Source organism: Lissotriton vulgaris, chromosome 3_1, assembly GCF_964263255.1.
Source record: "Lissotriton vulgaris chromosome 3_1, aLisVul1.2, whole genome shotgun sequence".
Classification (NCBI taxonomy): Eukaryota; Metazoa; Chordata; class Amphibia; order Caudata; family Salamandridae; genus Lissotriton; species Lissotriton vulgaris.
In genome coordinates, this window is record NC_141689.1 from 1,644,385,884 (window position 1) to 1,644,400,344 (window position 14,461).

General features: G+C 40.6%; 1 protein-coding gene across 1 annotated transcript in view; it reads right to left on the reverse strand.

The window, feature by feature from the left end:
* The window catches only part of LINGO2 (leucine rich repeat and Ig domain containing 2), a 2,438,702-nt gene that overhangs the window by 340,491 nt on the left and 2,083,750 nt on the right, over positions 1–14,461 (reverse strand). The window contains exon 8 of the mRNA XM_086962132.1: positions 8,101–8,193. The gene's annotated coding sequence lies outside the window, so the exon portion shown is untranslated. The remainder of the gene's footprint in view (positions 1–8,100; positions 8,194–14,461) is intronic.

Sequence of the window (14,461 nt, forward strand, 5' to 3'; positions counted from 1 at the left end):
CCATTGCTTACCGTTAGCTTTGTATTTTGTCACTCACTGTTGCTTGCTTTCTATTCATTTGCTTTATTTCTTTTAGATCATCCATCATGTCTTTGTCCTTCCCATGGAGCATAGCTTGTTTACCCTGTCTCTGATTGGTTCCTTCAATTCTCCACAAGTGCTCTATTCTTGGGTACAATTTTTTTCTTCTTAGTAAAGCAACTCCATGAGAGTGCTTGAATTTTCAAGCTGGCTTCCTTGTGTGCTGTTATGATGACCCTAAGCATCCATTCAGTTTTTCTCTCGTGTTGTGCTCGATCCCTACATTCACTGCCTTTTGCTTTCCTTCTTCCTCCCACCTTCTGTTGCGTTTTGCTTTCCATGCTTTCCATCAATGTTAAACTTTTACCATGCCCTCCCCCCTTCAGGTCAGTTTTGCTTATGCTCCACCCTCCTCCCCTCCATGCCGATTGCACCCCTCTTGCAACCAACTCCCTGCTCCTGTTTCTATCTCGTCCGCATCCTTCTCTTTTCCCCCATCCTGCTACCTAGGGCAGGACTGACCATAGCGGGCACCGGGCATTTCCCCGGTGGGCCGCCAGGGTTGGTGGCCAGTTTTGCGCCCCTGAGGTCCGATTTCGTTACAGGGCCGTTTTTGCAGCATAGCTGCAATATCGTCCGCTGTAACAAAATAGGCAGAAACCGGCCCTGGTAAACAGCTCGGCCGCACCCGCAAACCCTTGGGGGGGCTGGCCAAGCACTTTGCCAGGGCCGGTTTTGGGTCCCAGTCCGGCCCTGCTGCCCCCTCGTTGTTTTCCTTTGTTTCTCACACACCCTCTCCACAACCTGATCCCTTGTATTTCTTTTAAGCACTTTTGCACAAACGTAAAGAAAAAACACTTTTAGTGCTACTTTTTATTGAACATTTTTTATCAGATTGGAAATATACAAACAGAAAAGAAGCTAGCCTCATTGTAGAGGTGTGCACGTGTATGTTGCCACATGCCTACAAAATGACTTAGAGGCCACATCATAGGGGTTTTTTTTTTAGTAGTGCGATACAGCATGTCTAAATACATTAGCATAGCCAAAGTCCTTGGCGAGACTCATTGGCTTTGCCAGTGCTTTTTTCCATGTATATATAGACCTGGCTAGTGAAACTGACTTAAGTCTCTTCCTTTGGTCCAAGGTACAGTCGCTTTTTTCTACCTCCCTACTTATTGCTGTGAACGGGTTTTACAATTGAAAGAAAACAAAAAATTCTCCAAGTGCAACTTTCTGTTTATCCTTTGTCCCTACATTCAAGATTTAAACACGGGTTCACTTTTTTAGACTCCAAAACCACCTTGAAATTTGTGAATGCAAAATCATCTGGCAAAGTTGGTCTGACACAAGCCTTTTTAAGAAAATCCAGCTAATTTACCAAAAATTAAATATTTGTATTCAGACACTAGGAAGACAATGTTTGGTTCCAAAATATATGCTTTTCTGTAGTATATGTTAATTTGGTATTTAAATTGATTTGTATTTGATTCATGGTGAGTATGGGAAGCTTTTTGCGGATTTTGGCTACCTGGAACCAGATACATTTGATTTGTGCATTTTGTCATCTATATTGATAAATCTTTTTATGATATTATCGCTACTGCTGTCTGTGGCATGGCCACACAAAACTGGTTTACCCTGTAAGCTTTCTGAACCTACTGTGTCTCCATATATTGATTGGTGGAACTGCTGCTTGAGCCTTTAAAGGTTTTCCAGCGGCTACCAATGGCTGGTGCCTGAGATTAGTATAGCTTTGATATTTCCACCCTGCACCATCCATGCAGAACCTAAGTCCTAAAGATACGATTGTGAAAATGCCTGAAAGTGCAGGGCAAACAGTTAATTTACAAAAAATGCATATCTGTTTTTCAAAAATGATCCGCCATCGGATTTTGCATCATCAGAAGTTTTAACTGCTTTTAATGCCTGTAGAATTGTGCTGAACCATGCACTATTTTGCCACAATTAGCTTCAGGTTGTCTTGGGTAAGAAGAACTCCCAATAGCTCTAGTGAGGGGATAAAATGAGTGGCATGTCATCAGTGGTGCTGGAAGGATTTTCAGAGAGGGGGTGCTGCCATCAGTGTTATGTCATGTCACTGCAGTAATAGAAGAAGTGAAAAATTAAAGCATTACACAAGGTACAAGTACTGCACACGAGCCATGCTCATTCTGCAAACAAAATGGTAGAAGAGTAGTGTGTGCCCAGTGGTACATTTTGCAGCACATTGCCCCAAATATTTGCCTAAAACGTTGTGTGGTAGAGCACTGCCATTTACTGTGAGCACATTTACCACTGAAAAGGCCTCTCTTTTGGCCACTACATTAGGTGGCAGCTCAATCTTTACGGGCTGTCGGCGGGGCTGCTCTGCTCTAAGAGCAGGGGAGGAGTGGCAGCACTATGTAAACATGCATGAATGTTTGGTCGCCTGTTTCGGGCCGGCCATGCAGTCTTGCGCACCTAGCATGTTCCCCGCCAGGCCGCACTACAGCCTGGGTGAAGAACATGCCCAGGCTCCCAATTCCTGCCTAAACGCCCAACCACGGCACTCAGACTAATCACCACGCTGCGTTGTGATTGGCTTAGGGGAACCTGGGTGCTTCCTGCGTGCTCTGTTCCTGTTCCAAGAGAGATGTCAGTAGAAAGATGCAGCGAGACGCCGTGAGGAGGTAAGTGTATTTTTTTATCTTTACCCCCCCCTTCCCGCTGTCTGCCCTGCCACCCCCAATCTGTGTCAGCCGCCACTGACTACATTTGCTTCAGGCAAGCAGTTTAACTGCTAAATGTATAGGGCACACACATGATAATGTGTGAAAACTGAATTTCTATTGATATTCATCATATGCACATGACATACGTAAAGTGTGTTGGTTTGTTTTAATCCTGTTAAAATGTACATCACTTGTCAGAATTTAAAAGATAAACAATCTGCCTCTGTTGTACTTTACCTGCTGCTGATATATTTTGAAATATTTATTTAGTTAATTTCCGGGTATTTAACTTTTAAAAGGGTTATAAAAGGTTTGACAATTCTTGTACCCCAGTAATATTGTTAATTGGTTCAGCGCCAAGACACCCACGGGTAAAAGTCGCGCTTTACAAATCTTAAAAATAAATAAATAAATAAGCTTACAAAACATCCTTCCTTTCCAATCGTGGAAAGAAAAAGTAAATCTCAAACTTCACGTTATATAAAATAAGAAGATATTGGTCAGAAGATATTGCCTGACACTTGAACGTTGCTCTATAAACACAAACTTTAAAAGCGTCTGTATGGCTCATTTGCGTTAAAATTTTCTGCAAGGTTTTTGGACGGTGTTGCAACCCCCCTCTCCCACCCGCTCAAATGCTTCCAGCGCCTTTGCGTGTTGAAGTTTTCTGAAAATGTAATCACAGTCCTTTCAGACTACATGTTTTCCTCCTGTCTGAATGTGCATATCCTTGGTGCTCGGTTCCCCCTGTACAGATTCCCATCTTGTGTGACCACACATTGCTATCTGTTGTTTATTGGTACAGTTATGGTGGTGAAATTGTTTAAATCCTAGTCAAGCATGTAAAGGGCTCTTGTGCCATGTGAAAGTCTGCACTATCATAATATTATAAATGAATGCAAAATAAATACATTTTAAAGAACATAGATGGCTCCTCTGGCATTTCTGATTCACTTCAAGCCTTCAACAAATCTTTATGCACTTTATCAATCACAGCCTGCTACATCTTGTCTACCACTGAGGACCACCCTTACATTTTAATCGCAGCCATATCACTTCTCAGTGGTGATCTTTGCTGGCTTTTTTATTGTGACGTACTTTGCAACCTTGTATTCGGACAAATGTGATAGGGTATTTTTAGTGCCTTCATTCGTTTCTAAAAAAACGTCAGGCACTATATAAAAGATATTCTATTCCGGTAATCAATTCAACCACTTTATTAGTTGATATCTTCTGATTAGTAGGGATTACACAATCATCAGAACTTACTTTAAATTGGGCATCGGTAGGATTTTGTAAGGTTTTAGATTTTCTGAGGAACGGAAAATGGCTGACTACGCTCGAAACGACACAGCTAATAGCCAATGACTTTATTCTTTTAGGGTCATATAATATCCTCCTTGAATTCTTCACTGAGTTAGATGTTTCTCAGGTTAGTGAACATCAGCTAATTAAAGAACTTTTAGAAGATCCATTCACGAGAAAACCAGAGGCATGGAAAAAGCATTTAGCCTCAGTTAGGGCCTTAGATTTGGGGCAGAAGGCTATTAAAAAATGAAAGAAATATGAAGACTTGGAAAGTTCAGCTAATTTGTGGTTATTCATCAACACTCTTAATTCTAACACGCCTAGAGGCTCCAACTGGCGTAGGATGCTTTTTTTAGTAAATGGCAACTGTATTGAACCCCTGTATCTTTGTCAAAAATGTATCCCAATCATTCACCACATTGCTTTTGTTGTGTTAATTTTCCTTTAGCTAACTGGTCACATATATTGTTACAATGTCCTATGATCAAGATGTTCTGGAAGGATATCTACTGTTATTTGGAATTCGAATGTGGCACTCAAATAGCAGTGAGCGATTTGTTAATCGCAATTGGTTACGATCCTGACCTTTGTCTGTCCCATTATATGGTCAAATTTGTATACCTTGCAATGGCAGTAGCTAGATCACTTATGCTGTAAGGATGGCGTACCGCTGTCATCCCTTCTGTCCTGGAATGGACTAACAAAATGAAAGCAGTCAGGAAAAGTGAACGTTCCTATGCCCTACGTGTGGGGGTCTTAAAAAATTTGTGAAAATATGGGCTTCTTACTTTGACTGAGATTGTGACGGGGATTACCTTATTCTATTCATTTTTCTTGTTAAAGGAAAGGGAGGGGAGGGAGGAGGAAGAGAGGGAGGAAAAAGAGGGAGAAAAGGGGAATTTTTAATTTTTTTAATTCTTCCTGGCTTTCTGTGCATTTGTTCCTGACTTCATATTGCTTTTTGAATTATTTATGAGATTGTGGAAATGTTATGTTTGCCTAAATGTATTTTTTTGGTTTATGGTATTGGCTGTAATGGATTTATTGTATTGTTTGTTTCTGTCTGGACTTCAATAAAAAAATGAATAAAAAAATGTGATAGGGTATTTTTAGACTGTCAAGATTAATGTATTTCAGTATTTTTACACGGATACCACAGAGTAGTCAAATGGCATATGATATGGCATGACCTGACATTAAATTATGTTTTTTTATCAATGTGATTTTTTTTCTATTCATTAATTTTACTCAAAATAGCAAAATATATAAAGATTTGAAGAAAAAACTACTTTTTATTCCAAAAATTATTCATGCATATATTATATGTCCTTAGCCCAGTTCTGTACTCTGAGAAACTGCACAAGGTTTCCTAGACCTTTCAAAAACATACATTTTTTACAACACTTTGAAATGTTCTTAAAATCAAAATTCCATCTATTTGCACAACCCAGTGTTTAAAATTAATTTTGCAGGTGAAACTGTATCAAATGTGTTCAGAAAGTCAAGGTGTATCATACCCTCCTTATTTCTCACAGCAGCACGTTTTTCTTTATATCAAGCGTTTATTCACCATGTCTTTGACAGGCATTTGTTGTCAGTCAAGAGCCTCCACTCTACAGATCACATCACCTTGAAACTTTGGAATTGTATACACCCTTGTACTTTGAAATTCAGTATTGAATCTGTTCTAAATTACACACTAGGCTGGCTGGTCTAACGCTAACAGGTCCAAACTTTTCTTGTTAATTTGTCAAATATTGACACAACACCTGCACAAGTCATCAAGTGAAAAAACACACTGGAATGATATTTACCAACATAACTAATGAGAACTTGCTAAAACTGCCACTAACGCCTTTATTATTGTCAGTGTCAGTTTCTCATCCAACTATCACTTTTGCAAATTAGTTCAAGCTGTTCCTATATTTTAATTATGGGGCAGAACATGCTAATGATTTTACAGGTCATTTCTTCAAATGTGAAATTAGTTGGTGATGAAAAAGATTCATCACTACATGCAGGCTGCAGGAATATCACATTTGTAGACATTTACAACATTTATTTTTTGTTCACATGCTCTGTGGTTAAAACTTGCACACCTTTTTGATATTTCTAAAAGTAGACAACCCTGAGGGTTTTTCCTAATCTTCTTAACTATTCCCTTATCTCAAGTAAAATTGCTTGATCACCCATTCCCCTCGTTATGTATTTACAGTATAACGGGCATAACTCACACTTTCCTTTGGACTAATTCAATTTCCATGCCCACATATTCAAATTTGATGAAAGAACATCTTGATTTTTCCACATTTGTGTGAATATTGCTAAGCATTTTTTTTTCAGATGTTATGTATATTGTTTAAACCTTAACGGATTATGGAAAACACTTTATAAATGGCAATAAAAATAAATGTAGTGTCCTTGCTATCATTGAAAAATATTTTCTGAGCCTGCAACCTAATTACTGCTGTACCTGATAGAAGTCACGTCAGTATTCCTTGGCTAAGGTGATTTCTCACATAACCCAGGTAACGGTGAGAAAACACACAATCGCAGTGGATCTTCATGGAGAAACATACTTTATCACCCCCACTTCAGCTAATCTTTCAATTTACCATCATCTGAGAATTTCATACCTGACTATGGATGACTATGGATCTAGATAACCAATCATCTACATGTAATGCTTATATATATATATATATATACAAAGCCTGACCGCCAATCACACAGCGGATTTCTACAGGCAAGGACCACTTCCCCCAAAGTTTAAATCTTCAATGAAGAGCCAGAGTCACGATCATTCGTGCAAACAGTTTCGTCTGTTTTATTTCATCGTGCAGGATCAAAGACCACTGTATATATATATATATATATATATATATATAGAGAGAATGACCTTATGTTTACCAGGACATCAGCCTGTTCTGGTTCACAAACAAACCATAATGCACCCTCAAGGCACTGCATATCACACATAATGACATTGCTGACTTTACAAACTGCAACATCAAAATCACATTTGACGTATTTCATTTCACTGTTATCGCCCAATTTGTTGATGTTCTCTTGTTGTACGCTGTTTTTATATTTAAAACATGGCACCTCACATTTAGCTAATCACTGGACCCCACACCTCTTGAAAAAAAAAACAACTGTTGCGCATGGTCTTTGGCCATGTGCAGTATGATTGTGTATACGCCCTGGTCTTTGGACTAGGCCCCATGCCCAGCAGTTGTATGAGCTTCAACCTTGTTGTGACTGTTGATTGGAGGTCTTAGACGAAGACTAGGCCCTTCACTGAGCATCTTTATCAACAAAATCCAATGTATACAGTCTTCAACTGTGAGCAGCAGGAATTATGAATTGCTGTGTGCTTACGCTCATGGAACATGCATATAAACATGAGACACAAAGTCACTGAAAACTAGATTAGCCTGATTAATGCTAATATCTGCCCTAACTACAAAGGGCAGTCTCAAAGTTTATGAAACAAGGAAACAGAAGCTGTGACTGGTGTGCACAGCCTGGGCTTTTCAATAGCAGTTCAATTCACATTGGCAGATGGATGCAACAAATGTGTTGAAAATATCCACATGTGAAGTTTGCTCATCATGCTCCCCGCATGCAGTTGAAAAACACTAATTTAGAAGGGTATTATCGCTGCCAGTGCATTTCAAGGAATGGCCCACTCACAAATGGCTTATTCAAAGCCCCTTTCTAGGAAGCGGCCTGAAAATCGCGAGTTCTTTTTATTGCAGGGAAAGATCTAAGACTTGGCTGCAGGGTGGAGATTCAGGATAAGCAAAAGCCTATACTAATCTCTGTACACAGAATAACACAGCAGATGAGCTTATCAATTAGATTAGAAATCTCATTTACAGAGCTGCTTCAAATCCTATAAAGCTCAAGGCTATCCTTTTTATGCAAGGAAGGTGGAGACCAGCAAATGTAGGTAGCTGCATCTCCAGCAGCTCTGCTGACCTGCATTTGTTCCATATTCCATGCAAACCTGAAAATTTAAGAGAAGTGTATCTAGAAGTGATGAAATTCTAACCTTTCAACCCACGCTTGGACCCATCAAGAACGGCAGCAATGAGCTTCCTCGGCCGGGGTGGACCGGCTTCTTGTTCTTGCTCCTATTGGGATCCTGTAAATGATAAACAAGAAGATGAGCTTCAATGCTCTGTTTGATGCTGTCACAGTCATAAAACATCTGTAAAAATAGTTACTGCATGCAGAAATCTAAATTATTTTCTAGGTGCAATGCAAAGGTTTAATATGTTAAACACATCTGCTAAAATGAGGAGGTTACATTTTCAGCAGAGGAGAATAAAATGTAAGTGCTTGGCCTTCGTTTAATAGAGGCAAAAAATAGAGTCCCTCCATTTCGGAAGGCCAGTTGTTGCATACCTGTAGGTGGCAGCGGGTGGAAATTTTATACGGTTGAGAGACAATATTACATCCACTACATCGCCTACCTCTACATTGTCATAGTAAGTAGATAATTCCTATTCTTACCTCCACATCTGCTTCCTTATACATTAGTTTGTCATGTAGTAGCTAGATTGATGGTGGATATATTAATATTGTCTTGCGATATAATACATGCAATATAGTGGGAGCGTACCCCAACTACTCAATATTGAAAGTTTTCAATCTTAAAGCTGTTACATGCTAAGGTTGTACACTGATTGTACACAGATTGTACACTGCTGTTGTGTGAGGCTTTCAGATAGAATATTAGTGTTGTTAATACAAAAAGTAAGGTGCTATCTGTGAGAGACACAATGCATAAATCCCCCAACAAGGACCTCTGCTCCTAAAAAGTAGTAGTAAAATATGTTTAGAGAATACTTATTGCAATCTCTCTAGGCAAGATATACTTTGTAAAATTATGAGATATTTGCCAGGGCCCAATAAGGAACTAAGAGAAAGACAAAAAATGCTTGTTGGTGATTGCTTCAAAAAGGTGGAAATATATTTGCTATTTTAGAAGGCTTTGCATATTAATAATGCATTCATGTATTGCCAAAGGATCAAGGAAATGTGTGGCTGACTTGTGCTATGTCATCCTCGTAAACAAGATGCAGGCATAGCAACAGTCTTCCAAAGTGTGTTTATTATGAGGAGAACAAAGGCACTCTGCTCTTACAACCACCCTTGATTAAAATACAACTGTAACTTCAATACACCAAAAACATCCAGTGTTTCCCAGAGATCATTGCGATTTGTTCTGCTATTTAAACTGAACTTGTATAAATGTAAAAAAGATGAAGAACATATCTATGCCAATATGGTTTGTTAGTGGAAGGCATCGACTTTACAGGGCAAACATATCTACTTAATAGTCCACTCTTCCCAGAAGCACGTGCTAAAATGTAATGGAAATTGTCAGGCTTATTCATCAAGCTAAATTGCACTCGCAAAGGGCCAGATTCTGAGAATCTGGCCCTTTGCGAGTGCAATTTTTGCATTTGGGATTCATCATCCCAAATGCAAAATTCGCTAATTAAGAATTCGCACATTTGCGAGGAATTGCATTTAAGGAATCTCTATTTGAGATTCCTTAAATGCAATTCATGATCCATTTTAAAATTGCGAAATCGCAATTTTTGGCCACTATTTACCGCGAGGTCAAACCTCGTGGTAAATAGCGTAAACTTAGAAAAATGCTTTTAAAAGCATTTTTCTAAGTTGCATGTTACACACACACATGTCCTTTGGACATGTGTGTGCGCAACACCAATGTAGATTGCATTACAGGGGTGCTACAGGGTGTCCTTTAGACACACCTGGCACCCTTGGAATCGCTTCCTTATTTGCGATTAGCAATTAGCTAATCGCAAATAAGGAAATATTAGAAATCGCAAATTCTATTGCGATTCCTACATGAATCCCGATTTGCGAGTCCTTAATAGCGATTCCTTAATATTCTCTATTAAGGACTCGCAAATCGGGACCATGATGAATCTGGCCGCAAATATGCAAATGCGACCCGTTCTCCATTGTTATTTATCATGATGCAACCTCGACATGTTTTGTACTCATTGAAAGATGCAATCTCGCTAGAAATTAGTGCTATCTAGTTTGTTACTAACTTTGATTGGAAGAAGACAAAAAAATATATAACAACTGTACGTGGACCACTTGGCTGAACTACCTCAAAGACTTAGGGACATGTTTATGAGCCCCTTTGTGTCGCTCTTGTGCCATGCAACATGGTGCAGGAGCGAAGCAACCTAAACATGAGATTTATGAAGCTAAGCAAGGCCACAGTGCATGCAATTGAGTGGCTTAATACATTTTGAGTAATGCAACACAGCGCAAATCGCTGTTTGCATTACTCTGCACTAGGGAGGCATTTCCATGGGTGTTACGTGGGTCCTCCCATGCAACATCCATGGATTTTGACGCATTTCCAGATTTACCAGAAGTGGTAGACCTTGGAATGCGCCAAAAACCTACTCCCCCCCAGGTGAGGACTAACGAGGAGAATTATTTTATTTCTCAACATTTTCCTCTTTCTCTGTCTGCTGCATTCTGAGGCACACATAGAAGGAGGAAAAAGCCTCAGGAGATTGTTTTTGTGCAGGAAGGTGCCCATTTCTGCACAAAAAAATCCTCTTTAAAATGCAGGCACCCCTGCACAATGATGCAAGGGTGCTCCATTGGGGCTAGGCAGCCAAAAGGGTGCTAGCACAGGGGGAAAGGCAGGAATACACAATATTGACTTAAACACAGAACATTCCTGCTCTTTCCCTGTCACGCATCGAGGCAAGGTGACTTGCTGCGCTGCACTGCATGACTTAGCCATAAATATAGCCCTATAGATCTACATCCGTAAATGTTTTTATGATGTTTAACAGTGTCTGATGCGTGCAAAATTCTTGATATCCACCCATTAAAGTCTTAAAATACCATTGTGGACTTGTTAGTCTCTGTCCATTGAAAACTCAGCTTGTCTAAGAAAAAAATCCTCTTGCATGACTGAATAGATTGCTATCGCTCCAACTAGAGATATGGACCGTCAAAACTGGCCTCCAAAGGCTTTAGCCCCTCAGGGAAATGTCCGGTGAGCTAAACAGCCAATCGGGCCTGTATGCTGACATTTACAGGTTCTACACTTCCCCATCGACCTGCTTACCTTTAAAGCTCAAACTCTATTTTGTCATGCGCTGATATTTATTTCAACCTTTGAAATTCACCCATCAAATTTCTGCTTAGAGCGCATACAACTAGAAACTCAAGTTCCTCACATTTTCTCTTATTAAATAAAAATATACAGAAAACGTACATTAAAAAAAGGAACATCTATTTGACGTGCCAGAATGTAGCAGATACATTACTTCCTAAGTAAAGTTCGTAGTAGCACAAAGTAGTAATCATAAATTGCTGAAATGGGAGGATCTCTGGTGAAGGCATTTTTACAGGCTTAGAGTGTTCCATTTTTATTGGGAGGTCAATGGGAATCTAGAACAAAACATCTGTTGCCATGGTTTGGTGGGGATAAAAATATTTAATGTAAGAATGCGACATAACTATAGTGTTGTTTGGGTCCATCTAAATAGAATGGAAAGAACTAATGGTTAACTCTCAGTAGTCTCAGTCGAAATCTATTTTGAACGGAATTTGAGGATCACTACTTTTGAAAAATTTTCATAAAATTTGTATTGTGATTACAGTTGTAAAATACAGCAGACACAGACAGTGCGATACCCCAAACGTGTAAGTAATTTGTTATTTTTGCCACAAAGAAACTAATAGCAATACAGAGAGGCATTCGTTCAAGGCAGGGACTAACATTTGCCAAGGACATCTTGCCTCCGCTGCACACCCATAACCAGGGCCGGACTGAGAAAGCAAACTGGCCCTGGCAACTAATTCGGACAGGCCCCAAGAGAGGGGGTGCAGGTGGGAAACAGTGCTGCTGCCTTTTTTTTTACAGGGTGGCAATATTGCAGCACCGCTGCAAAACCAGCCCCCAGTAACAACAAGCATTTGCAATGCAATAGTTCTTGCATTTGCAAGAGTTTACGCTATTGGCATTGTAAATGACAATGCCTTTTTTTATGTGCTTTGAAAACCAACACACATGTAAATTATCTGGTAGTACATTTCAGACTGGAACGGAGTCTAGTGCCGGGGTCTGCTTGGATGCAGATACAGAGCGCTTTGCATGCGAAGGGGTCATTGCATAGAGCCGAAAGAACTGCCTATTCTGGGCCCTGCCCCATCAGAAACTGGAAGTTCCAGCTGTAGTGACAATGCCCGGCCATAGGAAACCCAAAACGGCCGGCATTCTCATGCTCATCCATTACTCCCATCTGAGCCCTTCCCTAAGTTCAAAAATGCACTAACCATATGGTTAAATGCAATGCATGCACAGTGCACATTTTGTGAAGACAATGGGCCCGTACAAAGCATTCACACCAGTTAATCTCACTGATCCCGTCGTTATCAGAATGATATAAACATATACTTTGACTGTGTGAAAGGGCCTGACCACAGGACCCCTCCCTGAACGAGGGTGCGAGAAGAAATGCTGGCTGCATTACAGAACAGTGCATGAAGCCCAAAGGATACGTGCAGAGCATCAGAACATCCCCACAGTAAAATATGTAAACAAGGGGGCGGACCACCCACAAAAAGGTGCACACTTAATATTCCCCCAAAAAAGTTCATGCATCACACTTTCAGAAATAAGGAAATTGTGCCAAGGTACCTAAGAGCATGGTGTATAGTTTAAATTTCTTTTTTGGAGGGATGATATGCATTCTTCCTTTTCTCAAAGCTCCTCTAAAATCCACGCTTGGTTTTTGCTATGAATAACTTTCCTACAAGCTGTTAATGCCAAGACTATGGTGTCTCAAGTATTATAAAGCCGCAGCTTTGGAGAACTATAAAAACAAACACATCTTGTTGTTGCATCGGGTCCCTGTCCTCCGTGGTTGGATAAGGGACAGCGGTCGCGCCACCGTTTAACATGGGCAGACCCATAACATACCACAGTGTAATTTATTTTTTAAAAAGCGATAGGGGAGAGCACTGCAAGCAGGGAAAAGAAATATTGGCAATGCAATAGGTCTCACATTTAAATGCAAGACCTATGCAGCTATTGTTCCGGCTGCTTTAAAAGAGAAAGTGTGCATCGCGCGCTAAATGTAGCAGAGCATGTCGTGCCTACAGCAACTCAATAAAGAAAATAAAGCTCACAGACAGTACTGTGTAACATCCGAAGTAAAAGGTCCAGTTGCCATGGGAAGTTACAGGGGAACGATAATTACAACAGGTGGATTACCAACTCTCTAAACCTGGTACTCCCTATGAAAAGTCTTTGTCCCAAACGGGGCAACCCTAAAGCCCCTTGGTACACAGACGACCTACGAAAGGCCAAACGTGCCTGTAAACAAATGGAAGGAAAATGGCGCCTTGACTACTGCCCTGCAGATAAAGTCAGTTACAGAGCAGCTATTAAAAATTATAAAGCAGACATCCGACGAGCTCAGGCTACCTTCTATGAACAAAAAATCGACAATGCTGCGTCCAAACCGAAGGAGATTTACCGTATAGCTAAATCCCTTCTGCGACTCCCTGAGACATCTAAAGTCCACAATAACACCCAGACCCATTTCGAGGAAATTGCGCAATTCTTTCATCACAAAATTGAAATGATCAACTCCTCCTTCACAGCCATCATGCCAAGAGACCCCACTAATATTGACTCTTCAATAACCCCATCCAGTGTTCTCAACAACTTCCCAGCTCTGGACATAGCCAATCTGGAAAAATACATGAGAATGGTCAAATCTGGATCTCCGACCGACCGAGCTCCTCCTAGGGCGCTCACCCAAATAACCAGCCAGATATCAACTACCATTCAAGACCTGCTTAACTCTTCCCTTGACACTGGCATTGTCCCACCCTTATGGAAGAAAGCCATGGTCAAAGCGCTTCTAAAGAAACCCACCCTTGACCATTCCAACCCCTCCAATTACCGACCTATATCCCTTCTACCCTGGCTTAGTAAAATTCTGGAAAAGCATGTCAATTCAATCCTGACAGACTTTCTAGAATCCAACAACAAACTGGATCCCACCCAGACTGGGTTCAGACCCCGCCATGGAACTGAGACTGCCCTGATTGCAGTGAGGGAGGAGGCAAGAAGGATCTTGGACGGGGGCGGTTCAACGGCCATAGTCCTGCTTGACCTTAGTGCCGCCTTCGACACTGTAAATCACAGCATCTTACTTCATCGCCTCAGTATGATTGGAGTGTCAGGCACAGCACTTACCTGGTTGGAATCATTCCTCTCAGATAGATCCTTCCAGGTATTCGAAAAATAATTTACCTCCTCGAGTAAACCTCTTAATTGTGGAGTGCCTCAGGGCTCCTCCCTGAGTCCTACCCTTTTTAAT